This window comes from Haemaphysalis longicornis, unplaced genomic scaffold (genome assembly GCF_048455015.1).
Source record: "Haemaphysalis longicornis isolate Haplotype H1 unplaced genomic scaffold, Haemaphysalis longicornis Haplotype H1 scaffold_9, whole genome shotgun sequence".
NCBI lineage: Eukaryota > Metazoa > Arthropoda > Arachnida > Ixodida > Ixodidae > Haemaphysalis > Haemaphysalis longicornis.
Genome location: NW_027526460.1, coordinates 27,330,111 through 27,342,161, shown reverse-complemented (window position 1 = coordinate 27,342,161; position 12,051 = coordinate 27,330,111). Strand labels below are relative to the sequence as shown.

Sequence of the window (12,051 nt, the reverse complement as noted above, 5' to 3'; positions counted from 1 at the left end):
GCATCACGCCTAGCCTTTAGATCAGGCTGCACTCCCGAATACAGTGGTTCATAATCAAGACGGTGATACTCGCGAGGGAAGCGATGTTTGAGTATGGACACGAACTTATTTTGCACTGTATCAATAGCGACGCTGTTAGATCAACACGTGCGATTCCATACAGGCGAGGCATGTTCGAACGATAAGGAACGACACACAGTGGAATACAATTCAGGAAGGGTGTTGAACAACGAAAGTCTTCCGACATCCTGCGCGCTATGCCCAGGTGGCGAAGATCTCGCTCTTGAATGGATCTAACATGCGTTGTAGAGGTCAGCTGGCTGTCAAAGAGCACTCCCAGATCAGTCGTGGTTGAAATGCAAAAAAAAAGTAACACCATTAACAGAGTATTGAAAATCCCGGCAATCTATTTTACTCGTGTAAGACAACACTTTGCTTTTCGCAGCGTTCACAAAACGTTTGTTCTCTTTGCTCCACTAACCAAATGCATCGACGTCTCTTAGCAAATTCTTCCAGTTGCTGATACACGAAACCTCATTGAAGATCTTGATGTTATCTGGGTAAGTAAAAATGATGAGTGTTTTTTAGCGGCCGAAACGTCATTTAGAAACAAAGAGAATAATAGTGGGCCTACAACAGACCCCTGCGGCACTCCACTTGAGGCACAGTAGCGATAAGACTGCTGGCCGTTAATATTTACGTAACAGGAGCTCCCACGCAAGTAACTGATTAACAGGTCAAGAAATGAGTTTCCTGTGTCCAAGAGGGAGAGTTAAGAAATTAACAAGCGGTGACTGGCAACATCAAAAGACTTGCTTAGGTCGAAGTACACAGTATCGAGCTGTCTCCTACAATGAACCGCTTCGGACACTTGTTGCATAAAAGGAAGGTTAGTGGTTGTGGAACGATCACACATAAACCCATGCTGTTCTTAAAGTGCGAATGAAAGTTTGACATCCACCTAAATGCAGCCATACGGCTACAAAGGAAAGCCGTATGGCTGCATTTAGGTGGATGTCAAACTTTCATTCGCAGAAACTTACTCCACCTTGGGGATTTCCCCTAAATCTGATCGATTAATGTTCTTAAAGTGGTATGTTATTAACACTCGAAGACAAAACATCGTCCAAAACAGTCTCAGGAAGCTTAGACGCCTCAAATAGAAGCGAAATGGGCGGGTAGTTACTGGCATTAGCTTTATCGCCAGTTTTAAAGACCACGCCTGCTATCTTTCAGGATCCTGGAAAAGTACCAGATTTATTTGAATGATTAAATATGGCCTTTATTATTGGAGTCATAAACTCCCCAATACTTTTCAATATTGCAGGTGGACTGCCGTCACGGCCGCAGGATAATTATGGTTTGAGGAGCTTCAGTGCCTTAAGAACGTCATCTGCAGTAATTGTGGGAACACATTAATTACACGACGCAGAAGAGAAATTGGACAGGAGTTCCAGGTTATCTTTTCGGAACACAGCGCTGAAGTTATCTGCAAAGGCATTCGCAACCTCTTCAATAGGGTTTCCATCGTAATGTGAAAGGTTGACCGATTTAGGTTGACCAACACGTTTTAGTAACATTTTGCCACGCACAGAAAGTACCGGGTAGCACGTATACTGGAATAGAATGCCACAGTGCCCGGTACTATCTCGGCTCCAAGGTATCGCAATTGGAGCAGCCTAAGGCGATAGAAATCTGAAACAAACCACCTGAAACACCAAGCCCTAATTCATCACGAGTCGCGCCATTTTTACAATGAAAAAAGCGCCTTGTAGGGTTTCTGTGCCCCAGAACGGTGGATGAGGCCATCAGCCCAGCTCCCAATGGCGCTCCTAAAGTGGTTGTAACTGCTGCCCCAAAGCCTGCAGTCCAAACCTTTCCCACTTGGGCCTCCACGCTGTCCTGTTACTCCCTTTACTGCCTCCGCACCTGTTTTTTTGCTCTCTGTATCACTCCCTTGTGTTGACTCTACTACAAAATTGAGGGTATCCTTTTTCCTCGTAGTCGCCTACGCCGATTTCTGCCTTGCGTAGCTCGTATAAACATCCCGTCGTGCTTAGTCCAGCCGTACTTCTAAATTGAGCTCTCAACTTGCGTTTACGCTGTGAAGGTTGCAGGGATGGCGGCGCAAGCGCATTGATTTCTTGCTCGTGCTTTCACTTGGCGGACCAAAAGTAATCCTCTAGGTACGTTTTACCGGGTTCACATTCTCCCCGCCGCACTTCGCACGTGATCTGAAGCCACGTGGTCTCTCTCTGTCTCTCATACGCACCCTCCCTTCTGGCTATCACGTTATTGTCAGCACTGGCGTACTAAACAGGAAAACAGAGTAACTGAGACACTTCAAGCTCGGAACCTCGTGCCATATTGCATGAATTTGCGCAAGGTATTTCGTAAATTTATCATGGTCACTAAAGGCAGGAATAGTTATGAAAGTAGGGTTGTTCGGATACTTGCCTTTTTGACCCATGAAATAATATATGTATGCTTCGTGTCCATACGCACTGTTGCTGCACAAGTGTTTTAATGTGAAAGAACTAAAGGGCTCCTTGAGCAAAAACAAATCCTGGGCCACCTCCACTAACGTGAAACATGGGGAGGGGCGAAGCATTGAGAGTATTAGTGCATTAAAGGTTGTAAATCTCTCTTTTGCCACATGGCTCGAGGTTATTGGGCCCCAGAGAAGCGCCGGTTGGAGGAGCAATCGCGCGCTATGCTGAGGCGGTTATATGCTGAGGCGGTTATCTTGCGTTATCAGATTTAAGCAATTTGCATGCAATTTGCATTAAGCAATTTGCAAACGCGAGCGCAGTGCAATGACCATGCCTCGCCCTGGGCGCTCCTGCGCAAGGATCAACAAGGCCCTGCACAAGGTAAATATGCCTCCTCTTACTTCGACCGACCACCCGACCTAATATAGCCTAGCGTTGAGAGTGGGAGGGTATTTGAGTGTAATATAAACTATAACCCGTCTCCAAACAGCTTCTGCTTGTTCTTGACGGTTGGTGAAGCGGACAGGGAGCGTTCCGAAAATCCCTAAACTATGTTAGTTTATTTTAAACCGGTTTTATCTAGTATTCACTTTTTAGTAGGCGTTACGTTCTTGCGTGAGGCGTTGGAAACGAGTGTCCTGGTGCATTACTAGCGTGACCACATGAGACGACGACGACAGCGAAAGCTGACAGCTGGAGCCCCTGAGGGGATTCGCCCTTAAACTCGCCTCGTCATTGGCTATGCTGTCTGGGACAGAGAAAAGGCCCCTTTTTAAAAAGCGTTCAAGAGCACAAGGCGTTTTATAGCACGATGCGTTCTATAGCGAGAGGCAGCCGCCCACGCTACTAACGCGCAAGTAACGAGAGCAGAATACCATAACCAAACGAGCTACACTCAACCAGATGAATTAGCCATCGTCGTCGCCTCTCCCATTACGAGAGGGCATGAACGAGCAGCAGCACAACTCGTAGAAGACAAATCGAAGCCACCCGAAAGCGCTAAGGCAGATCCACAAAGCGCTACAATGACAATATAACAAAGCCTTTCGACAATGCGAAGTCTCATACGTTCAACTGGGCCTTCGCACTTTCGCGTTAACAACCAATACAAAGTGCTTACGTATCCTCGGACTTTCCTGCTGTTCGACCACCGCAAGCACAAATCCTCCTGGAGATTCTACGAAATGGCCTGCAGAGCTTATATGTGCGTCGCTTCTGCGACATACCGAGGGTGCTGGAAATCATACGGTATTTTCTGAATACAATAATTAATTCTTAAGAACCCATTTTACACAGCAAGCCAATGGCTGTCGTAACGGACCGCGCAGCAAAACAAAACAAAACGAAAGAATACGCTACCAGAACGAAGAGAGATTTTCTCATTTCAAGTCAAAGCACGGGAGGCAATTATCACGCCACCATCCATCCCGGAAGAAGTGTGCACTCTCCATCCCACCCGCGTACTCGCTGCGAAAAGAGAGCGTTAGGGATGAGTGAGACTCCATCCTCATCATTTCCGAAAAATAAGCGAGGGAGGGGCTCCGGACGGTCATCGTGCGCTTTCACAGAGCGATCTTCTCGCTGTTTCCGCGAGCGTAATTACCAAGTTTTTTCCTTGCCTTGGTTGCACTAATCTCTCGCGTGGTGGGGTAAGTAGCCTCACGAAGTGCTAGATCACGTTTTCATGAGCCGGCTATTAAGCGCGCTATATTGCCTGGCCATTAGGGCAGCGCATGGCTAGAGAGGGATCTCGTTTCCCTTCAGGGCTAAAATGGCGTCTCGTTTTCTGGGGACCCTCACACTTTTATATCCCTCAATTAACACGTGACGGTGACTTTGTCGAGTTTATCTGTAAACCCTTTACAGAGCCAGAGGCATTAGGTTATGGTTTGATGAACAGCTGTCTGCCTTCAGCGTTCAAATAAGTTTAGTCCTCCCGCATGTGGGCCCTACGGGGAAACGTATGATGACGAGGCACAACAAAAATGCTGTGTTATAGTTTAAGAAACCCAATGGCTTGTTTGTATTTTATGCTGCAATGACAATGGGCTCACTAAGAAACTTCGGAACACTGATAAGTGCTTTAGCATGAATCTAAATATAGTGTGTGGTATGCATGCTTCATGGCGCCCTTTATTTTTTGGTTGATTGATTGATTGTAGGATTTAACGCGCCGACGCAACGCAGGCGATGAGGCGCGCCGTAGTGGAGGGCTCCGGATTAATTTTGACCACCTGGGGATCTTTAACGTGCGCCGAAATCTCGTACACACGGGCGTTTTTGCTTTTCGACTCCATCAGAAAAGCGGCCGACGCGGCCGGGAATCGATTTATTTCTTTGTATTTTCGTTCTTGCGATGTTACGGGAACGAACGTTTTGCGTACCCTAAGAAAAAGAACGTGCGTAGTGGCTACAGAACTTTGTACAATGAAACAGTGATTTTTTTTTCTCTTTTGTTAAGCGAAATCAGAATTCTTTCATATGAAGTCAACGTATTCCCATGGTCCGTTACGTATACCTCTATGTGACCTTTTTAAATTTTCTCAGCTTGGCTTGGCTCGGAAAAGTCGCAAAATTTATGTTCAAATGCGCGCAATAGAGTCCTGCCAGCAAAATATATATATATATATATATATATATATATATATATATATATATATATATATATATATATATATATATATATATATATATATATATATATTTATTGTCACGAAGACAAGGACGATGCAGTTGTCTTGAATGAGAAACACGTTTATTGGAGCGAACTTGGGCTCCCCTAACAACTCAAAAGAATACAGAGGCGGCGAAGCAGCGGTCAACAAAGTGACTAGTGACTGAACAGGCGAGTGTCGTCGAATCGAATGCCCCGGCGTCCGCACTGCAGGCTTTTTATCTTTTGGCGCGCGTGGTTCTCGAAACGTCGATTCGCATCGAGAACATAGTAGATCCAAGAAGATTATTCTGGGCTGTTCACGTTAGATCGGAATGCTCTCCGTATCAAAACAGATAACACATGCGGCAGAGAAAGAATGGAACACGCGCTTCCCTTGGCGCAGAGATAACACAGACCGGCGCAGCCGGGCGGTAAAAGCAAAACACAAATAAACAAACCCAATGTATGTTTCGCGGCAATATATATATATATATATATATATATATATATATATATATATATATATATATATATATATATATATATATATATATATATATATATATATATATATATATATATATATATATATATATATATATATATATATATATATATATTGACTGCTGACTGTAGACTGCTGTAGACTGCTGACCTATCTTTCGGTATTTCCTCAACGAGCCCCTCATTTCCTTACTATATTATTCTGATGATGATGATAGTTGGGTTTTATTGGCGCAAGGCCGACTATGGGCAAAGAGCGCCAAAGAAGAAGTTACTGAATTAAAATGAGACCGTACATACTAAAACATGTGACTAAAAGTAAAGGTGATGCAAAACAAAAGACAATGGAGATGGCTGGTGTATAGGGCCAGGGTGATTACACATGATATGACAAGAGCTGCAGAAAGTTTACCTCAGCTAAAAACTTAAAAACACGTTGACTAGAAAACATTGGTTCGTCAGCTAAAAAGTATGATGGGTGCAAAGGAATGTGTTGTCTGTATAATTCAGGGAAATGTTTGTGTCGTGTTGTGTCAAGTGCCTTGCATGTGATTAGTATGTGGACTACGGATAGGCCCTTTCCACACCTGCTACACATGGGTCCCGAAGTTCCAGTGAGCAGGTGGGAGTGCGTCGCATGTGTGTGGCCTATCCGCAGCCTAGCCAGGGCGACTTCAATGTATCTGTTGTGTGAGTCAGTTATGTAGCGTCCCAGTTGTGGTTTTATTATGTGTAGTTTGTTGTCTGTTTGTTGACTCCAGTGTAATTGCCATGTGTTACGAAGCTGTCGTCTGATGTGTGTCTTTAGGTCGGTGTAAGGTACTGTTGTAACGTCAACTGTAGTCATGAGAGCAGCATCACCAGCCATTTGGTCGGCGGCCTCATTGCCAGGGATTCCACAATGCCCTGGTACCGAGCATATAGTTATTTCAAGATTTGAGGCATAAGCAGACATTAGTACCTTGAAGAGAGCATTTATGACATAGTTTTTAGATGACCTTCCTAATGACAGTGCCTGTACAACGCTTTGAGAGTCTGTGTACACAATGGACTTGGGAATTTTATGTTTGATGATGTGGTTTGAAACGAGTAAAATGCCATATGCTTCTGCCGTGTAAATACTGTTATGAAAATTCATTGTTTTGCTCACTCTAAAATTTTGTCCGTGCGCTGCACAAGATACCGTAGAACCAGTTTTCGACGCGTCGCTATAGAATTCTGCGCACCTGTACTTGTCCTGCAGGAACAGGAAGTGCTGCAGAATTGCATTCTTGGGTACCCTATTTTTTTCTACAAGAGTGAATGACAGGTCGCATGATACAGGACGAAGATGCCATGGTGCGATGAAATTTTGAATGGCTGTCTTGTGCGTGTCTGCAAGAGGGACCGTGAGTGAAGAAGCCTCCTCCCTAACTCTGAGAGAGAAAGGTAAGGAAACGGATGGCCTGTTTAAAAAGAGTTGCAAGTTTGATGTATTGTTCATGATGGGATTAAAAGGATGGTTGGTAAGGGACACAATCTTAGATGCATACAGCAGGTCAACATACTCCCGCTGATGCCCTAGACACCACTTGTCGCACTCGACATAAAGGCTTTCGACAGGGCTAGTGCGGAAAGCGCCGCATGAGAGGCGAAGGCCAAGATGCAGCACTGGGTCGAGCATTCTCAATGCGGTCTTTGTCGCCGACCCATACACGACACTGCCGTAGTCGAGCCGGGACCCCACCAACGCCGTGTACAGGCGCAGCAGGAGTTGTTTGTCGGCCCCATAAGATTGATGTGAGAGAACCTTAAGAATATTCATTGCCTTTAGGCATTTACATTTGAGCTGTTTGACATGAGGAATGAATGTAAGTTTTTCATCGAATAAAATGCCTAAAAACTTGTGCTCCTTGTTGACAGGAATTGGCACATTCGCAAGAGTGATGTCTGGGTCCGGGTGGACCCCACGCTTCCTGGAGAATACAACACAAGAGCTCTTTCCGGGATTAATTTTAAAACCATTCTTGTCTGCCCAGCCGGCAAGCTTCTTGACGCCGAGCTGGACTTGACGTTCGCAGATGGACATATTACATGATTTAAAAGATATCTGCACGTCATCTACATACATGGAGTAAGAAATTGTAGGCGGCAGTGCCTTCCCAAGGGAGTTCATTTTTACTATGAAGAGAGTGCAGCTTAGAACTCCGCCTTGCGGCACGCCATTTTCTTGCACGTGTACCTTTGACAGTGCAGAACCAACTCTGACGCGAAAGGTTCTCTCCGACAAATAGCTAGCAAGGGTGTTAAACATATTTCCAGAAACACCGAATGACTTCAGGTCAGTAAGGATCCCATAACGCCAAGCGGTGTCATAGGCCTTTTCTAGGTCGAAAAACACAGTTAAACAGAACTGTTTATGCACGAAGGCATCCTTAATATACGACTCTAGTGCCACAAGTTGATCATTCGTGGATCGCCCCGCCCTGAAGCCTGCCTGGCAGCTCTCGAGAAGGCCGTTATACTCCAAAAAGTACACGAGCCTCCGGTTTATCATCTTCTCGAGAAGCTTGCACAGGCAGCTGGTCAGGGCAATGGGTCGATAGCTAGCAGGAGAAGAAGGGTCCTTCCCTTCTTTCAAGAATGCTACCACTATGGCATCCCTCCAAGACTTTGGAATGTGCTCCGAAAGCCATATCTTGTTGAAAAGGTGAAGAAGTGTTACAAGAGTGTCTGTGTGTAAGTTCTGTATCATTGTATATGTAATGTTGTCTGGGCCTGGAGCTGAGGGTTTACACGTGCTCAGAGCAGCCCTCAGCTCATGTAGTGAAAACAGGGAGTTGTACGAAGTCTGTGATTTGTTGTTGTCGTGTATAGACTTCTTTTCACAAGAGGCTTTATGTTTCAGGAAAGTGTTCGTGTAGTGTGCTGAACTGGACACGTGTTGGAAGTGTTGCGCGAGTGTGTCAGCCTGGTCTTCCAGAGTGTCCCCTGTTGTACTGACCAGGGGCAGGCTGTGTGTTTGTTGTCCCTTGAGTTTACGTATTCGTGTCCATACTTTCCTTGTGTCTGTGTAGGAGTTTATTGATGTTATGAATGTACGCCAACTCTCTCGTTTTGCCTCACGGCGCACACGTTTTCCTAATGCCTTGGCCCGTTTGAACAAGAGGAGGTTTCCCGACGTGGGGTACCGACGAAGGATACCCCACGCCTTGTTCTGGGCCTCTCGCGCCCGCCTACAGTCCTCATTCCACCACGGCCTCCGCTGGTTGCGCGGGGCACCAGAGACGTGGGGAATGGACTTTTCGGCGGCGTCGAGGATGTGCGCCGTGAGCAGTTGGGTAGCTTCTTCAACGTGTAGGTGTCCTATGGATGTGTGGTGTAGTTTGGATGTCTCTGTAAATGTATTCCAGTTAGCTCGTGCTTCATTGAACCTATTATGGGAAGATGGACTGCATGGGCCTTTACCTATGTATGTGAGTAAGGTGGGGAAGTGGTCACTACCGTATGGGTCAGTGCCCACAGCCCACTCGAGGAGAGGAAAGAGAACTGCGGAGCCAATCGCCAAGTCAAGACATGAGTATGTGTTGTGTCCTATGCTATGGTATGTAGGCTGTTTATTGTTGAAAAGGCATGCTCCTGAAGATGTAAGGAATTTCTCTATAAGGCGACATCGGGCATCTGTGCGAGAAGAGCCCCAAAGAGTATTGTGAGCATTAAGGTCGCCTGTCAGGATGTATGGTTCGGGCAGCTGGTCAACCAGCGCCTCGAAGTCAGAACTTAAAAGTGAAACATCAGGAGGAATGTATATGGAGCATACCGTTATCAACCTATTAAATATTATCAAGCGTATTGCTACAGCCTCAAGGATTGTGTTCAAGGTGACAGGGTGGCATGCTAAGGATTTGCGGGCGATTATGGCCACACCGCCAGAAGAGTGTGTGCAGCCAACCCTGTCCTTTCTGTATACCAGGTAACTATTCAAGAAATTTGTGTTCTTGGAATTCAGGTGTGTTTCCTGAACACACATTACACTTGGCTGATTAGCATGCAGGATCTCATAGACGTCGTCAAGATTACTTAGAAGGCCTCTGCAGTTCCATTGAACGATATTTTCTCTTCCCATTATTATGTATTAGAGCTACTGGAGTGTGACTATTTATGTAGGGTCTTTCGGGGCTTGGACTCTTGGACGGGGTTTCTTTACCTCCTCTGGAGGTTTAGATGGAGGGACCCGTTCCTTCCGCTGCGAAGCAGACAGGAAGGGTCCCACATCCAAGTCATCATCTGATTTGGAAGGGGTACCCGGCGTACCGGACCCCCCGGACCTGGCACCCTTTGCGGTGCCCTTCGTTCTGGCCGCGACCGCCGAGGGCGTCAGGAGCGCCCCAGGTGGCACAGGCGGTGCGCCGGAGGTGGGAACTGCTGCGGTTTCCTCCAGCTCCATCTCCTCCGGGCCCTCGCATGTGCTTCGGGCCGGTGGAGAGGAGGAAACAGAGGGTGCAGCAGCATCCCCAACGGACGTGGATGCCACCACAGCCGCTGCTGACTTAGCAGGCGGTGCGGTGGCGGGTTGGGTCGCCAGAGGCAACCCAGGGGGGGGCGGAGGCGGGACCAAGTCCGACTCGTGGTACTGGGTCCCCGCCGAAACAAGACGCCGCTCCGCCCCCCGGCGAGCTGCGTCGGCGTACCTCCCCAAGGGGAAAGAGGCGAACCTCTTTCGCGCCTCGGGGAAGGAGATGTTCTCAGTTACTTTCACGTGGATGATCTTTTTTTCTTGGTGAAACTTTTCACAGCTGCGGGACCATGCTGCGTGCGGCCCCTGACAGTTTGCACAGGTGAAGGTAGTGGAGTTACAGTTTTCAGTAGGGTGGTCATGTGCGGCGCATTTCGCGCAGGTCGTTTTGCCGCGACAAGAAGTTGTAGCGTGCCCGAATCGCTGGCACTTGTAGCAGCGGCGCGGGTTAGGTATGTACGGTCGTACACCACACCTAATGAAGCCAGCATTGATGTGTTCAGGAAGTTTTGATTTGTTGAATGTCAAGATTATATGCTTTGTGGGGATTTCCTTATTGTCTCGTCTGATGGTGATACGCCTCACTGCAGTTACACCCTGATCTTTCAGGCCTTCCAACAGATCAGCTTCAGTCTCATTCAACAAATCGGTCTCCGAGATCACACCCTGAGAGCTGTTGAGGCTACGATGGGGAGTGACTGTGATGGCCAGATCTGCCATGCAGGTTTGCGACAGGAGGTTAGTGGCTTGTTGCTGCGTCTTGACATTGACTAGGACTTCACCGGTACGGAGTTTCTTAGCATCGAACGATTTTCCGATGATGCCTTCCAGGAACTTAGTGATCAAGAATACGGACATGGATGAAACAGGGTTTGTTTTGTCAACTGCCTCGATAACCAAGAATCGAGGATAGTTGTCAGGTTTCGGACTGTGGATTGTTGGAAGGGATGGAAAGGAAACTTCGGTGCGGCCCCTTTTCGGGGGCCGATCACGTCTGGGGGGGGGGTTTGATTTATCCATATGGCATAGGAAAAAGCAGGGAGACGGGGGTACTTTCTTCTTTGATCTTACCCTGGTAGCCAAAGAGGTCCCGGAGCTCCCTGCCTGGTGAACAGACAGGGAGCCCATCCGCCGGAGCTTGACCTGGGCTCCGACGGCCACCGTTCGTGGTTTCTAACCCTCCACCTATTAACACATCGCCACGGTTGGATCCAGCTTATGTTTGGGGGCTCGGGGTCCGCGGTATCGCCAGTACCGTCACCAAGATTGCTCAAGGTGCCCCGTGCGGGGTACTATATTATTCTGCGAAAGCCTAGCGAGGGTCTCGGTTCTGGCAGCCTTGATGCCTAGGTAGCATAAGAGGGCTTCCCGCCAGTTACCCGCTCATGACAGGCTGTAGACGTTGGAGTCACGCCCCGGGGGTTGAAAAGAAGGTCCCCTTCTCCCCGTGTAGTCAGAGTGGCGCTGGCTACCACCCTCAAGTGTCAGATACACTTCTAGTAAATATAAATAGCCCAGAAAGTGAAGGAGAACACAGTCGCCCAGATAGCCGAATTGGTAAGGCATTCGACATGTAATCGAAAGGCGTGGGTTCGGTCCCCACTCTGGGCGCGTGTTTTTCTTTCTTTCTTCTGTATATTTAAAAAAAATGTTCACTTTATTAACCGTAGTAAAAAAAGAAAAGAGCCTAACCACACCCCTATGCCTCCTTTGGCGTCGTAGACTGCTGACCTATCTTTCGGTATATATATATATATATATATATATATATATATATATATATATATATATATATATATATATATATATATATATATATATATATATATATATATATATATATATATATATATATATATACAAAGTAGAAGTACGCTCTTCGGAGACTTTATTTCCAACGTTTC

The 12,051-nt window shown here is 46.8% G+C and overlaps 1 non-coding gene across 1 annotated transcript; it reads left to right on the top strand.

The window, feature by feature from the left end:
* The first annotated feature begins 11,686 nt into the window (after positions 1–11,686).
* Positions 11,687–11,758, top strand: Trnat-ugu (transfer RNA threonine (anticodon UGU)). Its single transcript has one exon. It is a non-coding gene; the product is annotated as a tRNA-Thr (tRNA).
* Positions 11,759–12,051: the final 293 nt, after the last annotated feature.